The 8181-nt window shown below is 40.9% G+C and overlaps 1 pseudogene; it reads left to right on the top strand.

Moving 5' to 3' along the window:
- The first annotated feature begins 7399 nt into the window (after window positions 1-7399).
- On the top strand, window positions 7400-7632 carry LOC109392098 (60S ribosomal protein L38 pseudogene; annotated as a pseudogene).
- Window positions 7633-8181: the final 549 nt, after the last annotated feature.

The raw sequence follows: 8181 nt of genomic DNA on the forward strand, positions 1-8181 counted from the left end.
CCTCAGAAGGCACAAATTAATAGCACCACCATATATTCGACATTTGCCTTTCAAACTCTTTTGAACAGACATAGCAAATGGTAGTTAAAACCCCCTTCATATTTAAATAAATGTGTGATGTAATTTTTTTTAAATCACATAAATGAGATAGTTATTCCTCTAATATTCAAGGAAAGAGCGGGATTACCAATTTATTCCCCTCCAAGACAACCCTAATCCCTTTTGTCATTGGTCCATTACCACCTTCAGCAATGATTTTTGTTCTGATTTTGAATGTACCAGGGCTGCCAAAAAATGTATACACATTTTAAGAGGTGTTATCTATGCTCAAGCAGTAGTTCGCCATAATCAGAAGTGCCTGGACGCTGATGGTAACCACTTTGAGCACCTCTTGTAATTGCAGAAGTCAATAGATGTATTCATCTTTTGTTATAGGTATATATTGACTGTTACAATTAATAAAATTTTTTCCTTTCTTCAAATTTGTATACACTTTTTGACACCCATTTTTTTGGCACTCCCCATATTATGTTTGATAAGCTGTTTTTCACCTGAAGCAGAAGTGTACATGTCATAATCTGCTTTAAGGATATTTCTATCATAAGATTTGACTATGGAAAAGACAATATTGTCCCAATTCATAAGTTAGAGTCTTCTAACTTCTTTAGATAAAAAAATCAGAATTCCATGTTATTATCAATTTTACCAACACCAATATATTTAGAATCAAAATGATATAAATGCTGCATAGTGTGCACACCCCTATTACCAAATCCCGAACACTAATTTTTATCCCCCACAATCTCAAGAGGTTCATGCAAGAAGCCACATTTATAAATTTTTCAATTCTGTGAAAGATACCTCTAATCGTAGAATTACATGGGTGCCACTTACACTAATGTGTTTACCAATGTACAAGCATGTGTATCAATATCAGAGTAGACTAGGGTACTAGCATAAATATGTGTAATCTAGAACATTTACTTTCATTAGTGCTCATAAGAGAAGCACAGGCATCACCTCCAGGATCACTGAAACTTTTTATTTAGCTCCAAGGCACACTCCTGTGATCTGTTTTTTTTATTGTTTTATATTTTTTTAATTAGTTTCATGTGTACAAAACAACATACTGATCAGACATTTACACCCCTCACAAAGTTATAACTCCAACCAGTCTACCAATCAGACACTGTACATAGCTATTACAATACCATTGACTATATTCCCTATGCTGTACTTTACATCCTGTGATACACATAATCCATTTTGAGTTTATTCTTGTACATGGAATAGGAAGGTGGACCAGTTTTCTTTTTTTTTTTTTGCATGTATATGTCCAGTTTTTCCAACACTATTTATTGACTAGAGTGTCTTTACCACAAAGTATATTCTTGCTTGCTTTGTCATACATTGAGTAACCATATAGGCATGAGTTTATTTCTGGCCTCTCTATTCTGTTCCACTGATCTATGTACATGTTTGTTTTTAGGCCAATACCATGCCGTCTTGATTACCCTGTCCTTGTATAGTTTAATATTAGGTAGCATATACCTTCAGTGTTTTGGGTTTTTTCCCCCTCAATATTGCCGTAGCTATTGTGGGTCTTGTATGGTTCATATACATTTTAGGATTGTTCTAGTTCTGTGAAAAATGCCATTGGTATATTTGATAGGGATTGCATTGAATCTATATATTGTTTGGGGTAGTATAGATATCTTAACTATATTAATTCTTCCTATATATGAGTATGGAATAGGTTTCCATTTATTTGTATCTTCTTGAATTTTTCTCTTTAATATTATAATTTTCTGAGTACAGATCTGAAACTAATATAAATTAATAGTGAATGTCAACTGTAATTTTAAAAATAGTCATGAGGATATACAGTACAGCATAGGAAACATAGCCAATAATATTCTAATAAGTATATACAGTATCAGATACGTAATAGACTTATTGGAGTTATCATTTTCTGAGTTATATAAATGTCTAATCACTGTTGTTTTGTACACCTGAAACTAATAAAAAAAAGGACATAATTGGCCCATAATTGAATCATACAATTAAAAACCAGGCAATTTTATTGTATTTAAATTATACTTTAATGAAACTGTTTAAAAAGAAACTATATGAATGTAAATGTGTGTGTGTGTGTGTGTGAATGCATGTATGTTGACCATTTCTCACCACCTTTACTGTAAACAATCTGATCCAAGGCATCTTCATCTCTTTCTTGGATTGATGCAATAGACTTTTAACTGGTCTCCTTGCTTCTACCCTTGCTTGCCTAACTACTGTCTCCATAGGACATTCAACATAAATCAAATCTCTCCAATGGTTTTATATTCTTCTCCCAGTAAAGACAATGTCCTTATAATAACTTTAAAAACCTTTCACTGTGTATACCACCCCTTTCCCTTCTCATCTTATTCCCTTCTATTCTCCCCTTTACTCATCCTGCTCCAGGCACACTGGTTTCTTGCTATTCCACAAGCATTTCAGGCATGTGTTTACCTCAGAGCCTCTGGGATGACTGTTCCTTCTGATTGGAAAACACTTCCCTCAGGTATCCATACATCTCATGTCTCACTATTTTCAAGTCTTTGCTCAAATATTTTTTTTTCAATGAGGTCTACGCTGACTAACCCCATTTCAACTGCACATTCCCCACCATAACTCCTTATATACTTTCCCTGGTCCTTTCCCCATAACACCTATCAATTTCTTTAATACTCTCTGATTAATTAATTAATTTATTTGTTTGTTTGTTTGTTTGTTTGTTTATTTTCCTATTTTCTGCCTATTCCCAGTTAAATGTAAGCTCCACCAGGGCAAGTATATTTTCTTTTCAATTCTCTGGGATATCCGCAGGCACACAGTAGTCACTCAATAAACCTTAGTTGACTGAGTGAATGTTGGCTGTTTCTTTCTTCTTGAAACCCTGTTTTCTTGGTCTTGTTACCACTCTTTCCTAATCAATTTATTACTTCTCTGTTTGCCAGTTCTCCAGTTTCTTTTTCAGAATCCTACCTGTAATCATCCTTTCATGTGGGTGTCCCTCAGGATTCTTCAATGATCTTTTATTTTTTTTAAGATTTTATTGGGGAATTGGGGAAGGGAACAGTGTTGGGAAATTGGGGAAGGGGAACAGCCAAGTTGTTGTCCTTTTGTTCTTGAGTCTAGTTGTGGAGGACACGTGCTTCAGTGGCCCATGTTGGTATTATGATCATTGTGCTCTTCCAAGCTACGCAGTTGCTCGCTAGCCATTGGACTGCAGCTCACGGCAGCTCACACAGCCTGCTGGCCACTCACACTGGCTGCTAGCCACTCACAGTAGCTCACTGCAGCCCACTGCAGTGTACTGCAGCCTATGGGCCACTCATGGTAGCCCAGCTCCAGGTTGAGCTGTTGTTCACAATCTTAGCTGTAGAGGGTGCAGCTTACTGGCACATGTGGGAATCGAACCAGCAGTCCTGTTGTTCAGAGCTTGCACTCTTATCAACTGAGCCATTCAGCTGGCCCTTTAATGGTCTATTTTATTCACACCATTTCTCCTGCTTCCACCTATAGTATAACTCTCAAATTAATATCTCCAGCCCATATGTCTCCTCTAAGTTTCATATCCTAATTATAACTCCATCTACCTACTTGACATTTCCACCAATATATCCCCAAAACACTTGATACTCAAGTTGTCCAAAATTCATTTCATTATCTCATATTCACCATATCAGATTCTCTCCCTGGGCTCTGTCTTTAATTACCACCCCTAGCCAGAAAACTAAACACCATCCTTGAATTTCCCCTGATCTTTTTTGTCCCTCCTATTTGTTCAGTTACCATGTTTTCTTGGTTCTTCTTATTAAATATCTCTTAAAATATCCCTATATCTTTATCTCCACTACTGCTGGGGAATATTGCAGTAATGCAGGAAAACAAATAATGAAGGCCTGAAAGAACTGGTTTCTCAGCTTCTACTCTTGGCACTCTTCTGATTCACATTGCTGCTAGAGTGTTTTGCTAAAACTTAGTCTGACTAGATCATAACACTTCTAAAGTCATTTCCATGGACTGTCAAGCACCATCAGGATGGACCTCTTGTTCTCTGTGTATCCCTCTCATGAGGGTTCTCACATCAAGCTCAAGAGCTTGTCTAGTAGTTCCTGAACCAAAAATATAACACCTGCTTATAGATCCATTGACAGATATGTAAACCACATATAAAAGTCACATCAAGAAATCAAAATTAGGGCCGGTCGAGTGGCGTGTTGGTTAACTGGCTTGGGATACCAGCTCTGAGCATCAGGGCCCTGATACAGATACCACATGAGGGCCAGGGACACTGCCCTCTACAGCTAAGATGATGAACAACAGCTCAACCTGGAGCTGGGCTTCCGTGAGTCACCGGCAATGACATAGGCTGCAGCTCCTGCTGCAGTGCGCTGCCATGAGCTATCCTGTGTGGCTGGCAGCCAGCATGAGCAGCCAGCAGTCGGTGTGAGCTGCCAAGAGCTGCTGTGAGCGGCTGTCCAGTGGTGTGCAACCTATCTGCCTCACCCGAGAAGAGTGCAATGATAATACCAACATGGGCCAGTGAAGTGACATCCTCCACAACTAGACTAAAGAACAAAAGAACAGCAACTTGTCTGTTCCCCTTCTCCCTATTCCCCAATAAAAATCTTTAAAAAAGAAAAAAAGAAATCAAAATTAACAATTCCTAAGCCAGTGCAGAGGGTAAAAAGCAAGATAGTGAAGAATGTTGGCTGTAGTTTGTGACTGTAAACTCTTTCTGTATGATAATCCCACAGAAAAAAAACATATAAGCCCAATGATGTAATTAGTTCTGAGGCTGATATTTCACAGACTGGTAAATAGGAGGAGAAGGAGGAGGCATTTTTGTACTGGGTATCATTCAGGAGAATCAAACGGTGTTCTCCATTCCATAATTTGTCCTTCCAATTGCTGCAGATCAGTCTCCATCCTGCAAGGTAAGCTAACTCTCCTCTTATCTTGATTTTCAAGAAGGTATGATCTTTTAAACACAGAGGAGAAGGTGCAAGATGGTGGAATAGGTAAATGCTGAAGGCCTTCCAGGATCTCATTAAAATTACAACTAAATTATATAACAATCAACCTCGAGAGTCACCTGAAGACTAGGTGAACAGAACACCTATAACTAAGGATATAGGAAGAGGCCACATTCAGATGGGTAGGAGAGGCAGAGACGCAAAATGGGCTGACCCCAAACCCACAGGTGGTGGTTGGACACTTGGAGGAACACCTCATAGGTATAGGTATCTCCCCAAAAGTGAGGGGTCCCAGCCTCACACCAAACTCCCCAACCCAATTGTACTGTGCTGGGAGGAAATGTCCACACAAAATCAAGCAGTGAAAATCAGCAAGGAGTCCATCTGTCCATCCTGATGAAAGACAGTTGGAAAATGTTTTCTAAAAGGGCCCATGCACAGACTCACTCACTTGTGGGCACCCTGTGCTCCAGAATAGGGGCGGCAACTCGAGAGGCACCAGAGACATATGGGGGAACACTGAGTTGTGTGGCTTCAGGATGAGGGCTGGAGGGACAGTCACCATTATCCTTGTGTGTAGCCCACCTCGTGGGTGGCCTACAGGAGGGTTCCATCTTTCCTGTGCTGAATCCACCCCCCACAATGCAAACTATATGACTACATTGGTTTGGTAGAATCCTCCCATGTGAGTACCACCTTGGTGACTCCCTTGGCATTGCCCATCCAGCTAGTGTGGCATCACCCCAGGCACTCTCAGCTTTTGGGCAGCCAGCCCTGTCCCTGAAGCTGTGGGAGGATTCTGCAGCAGCAGATGTACCACAGCAGCTTGGGATAGTTTCGGTGGCAGGCAGGCAGTTCTTGGGGATCTACAGGCCCAAGGCAAGCAATGACTAGATATGGGGTTGTCTGGACATTTACAGAGTGGCCACAGGCTCAGCACTAGCACAACAATTGAATCAGCATTAACTTTGTACAAACCATCGGCCACACTGCTTGACTCCCTGGGAACCCACCCTGCCCAGCTACCACAGCATTAACAGGAACACGCTTGACTCCTGGGTGGCCTGCCCGACCCACAAGCTTATGGAGGCTTGTACAGCAGCAGAGGGCCTGTGGCAGCCTGGGGAACTTTCAATGGCACCCTGTCAGCCCCAGCTCATACTGCAGCCTTTCTTTGGCATGTTTCAAGATTCTGCAGGTCTAAAGTAAATGTCACCTTGCCATGGTGTTCTCAGGGTACACTGAAGAGTGGACAAAGGCTCAGCACTAGTGTAAAAACTGAATCTGCATTAACTTTGTGAAAACCACCAGCCACTCCCTGTGACTCCCTTAGACCCCACCCAAACAACTTGAACAGCATTTGTAGGGGCACCACAAATACCAGATCCCAGCCAATCCTGACTATCTAAGGAGTCCCTTCCAGCGACGGAGCCTTACAGGCAGCCAGAAGGTGACAAAAGGCTTCGGGGGCCCTGGGCCACTTGCTAAGATGCCCCAGGCTCAATACCAGTGGCAGCTGGCATCAGTTCACAGCGAGGACACCCCCACTTGCCTCCACGTTCAATACAGGCAGCAACCAACTGCATACAGCTTTGTAGCTTATACAATGTAGCCCTGGGAGAGTCAAAGGCTCAGCTGAAATTGGCCTGCATGGGAGCACCTTCCAAGAGGCACCAGAAACAACACACACAGAGGCAAGCATCACACCATACCAGAGCACTACTCAATTAGCCCAATGAGTAGCAAACACAAAGGGTGGTCTCAACAGGCACAAGAGCTCACTGGGGCAATTCCACCTCTGAGGGGTCAACCACCACAAAAGAGCTCATAAGCTGTGGGTGTATCCAGTCCCCACAGCTAGTCAACTTGAGAGTTAATTCCACCCCCTGATGTGCCAAAAACAATCACAAGTAAACTGCAACAGAAGAATATACACCACACACAATGGACACTCATGGCACACATGCACAGGGGATCAGGGAGACTGCATTACTGGACCACACAAGACACCTACTATATAAGGCCACCTGGCAAAGATTGAGAAACATGGGAGATCTAGCTAATACATAGAAGCAAACACACAGTGGCAGCCAGGATGAGGAAACACAAAAATGTCCTAAATAAAAGAACAGGAAAAAGCTCCAGAAAGAGAACTAAATAAAATGGAGTCAACCAACCTACTACAGACAGAGACTAAAGCACTGGTTATAAGAATGCTTAAGTAACTTAGCAGGAACTTCAACAAAGAGATAGTAAGAATACAGAAGGATATAAAAACCAAAAAAAAAAAGAATGAGTTAGAAATAAAGAATACAATAACTGAAATGAAGAATATACTAAAAGGAATCAGGTGTCCTCCGTGCCTCGTAGCCATGCCTCGCAAAATTGAAGAAATCAAGGACTTCTTGCCCACAGCCAGGCACAAGGACACCAAATTTGTCAAGATCAAGAAAAATAAGGATAATGTGAAGTTTAAAGTTCAATGCAGCAGATACCTTTACACTTTGGTCATCACAGACAAAGAGAAGGCAGAGAAACTGAAGCAGTCGCTGCCCCCAGGTTTGGCAGTGAAGGAGCTGAAATGAACCAGACGTGCTGATCTGAACTGTATTAAATTTTTAAAAATTCTTAAAAAAAAGGAATCAACCTCAGCTTAGAAAAAGAACAGAATCAAATTAACAGTTAAAAGACAAGGTACAGAAAACACTCAATTGAAAAACAAAAAGACAAAATAATTTTTAAAAACATAGATAGTTTAAGAGATCTCTGGGACAACATCAAGCATAAGAACATTCACATAATGAGTACCAGAAGAAGACATGGAGCACTGGGTTGAGAGACTATTTGAAGAAACAATGACTGAAAACTCCCTAACATGATGAAGAAAATAGACATGCAAGCTCAGGAAGTACAAAGACATCTAAACAAGATGAACGCAAACACCAAGACACATTATAATTAAAATGACAAAGGTTAAAGACAAAGAGAGAACCCTAAAAGCAGCAAGAGAAAGACAAGGGAGCTCCCATAAGACTGTCAGCTAATTTTTCTACAGAAACTTTGCAGGCCAGAAAGGAGTGGCAGGAAATGTTTAGTGAAGAAAAACAGGGCCTACAACCAAGACTGCTCTACCCAGCAAAGCTATCATTTAAAA

This window comes from Hipposideros armiger, unplaced genomic scaffold, assembly GCF_001890085.2.
Source record: "Hipposideros armiger isolate ML-2016 unplaced genomic scaffold, ASM189008v1 scaffold_314, whole genome shotgun sequence".
Taxonomy (NCBI): Eukaryota; Metazoa; Chordata; class Mammalia; order Chiroptera; family Hipposideridae; genus Hipposideros; species Hipposideros armiger.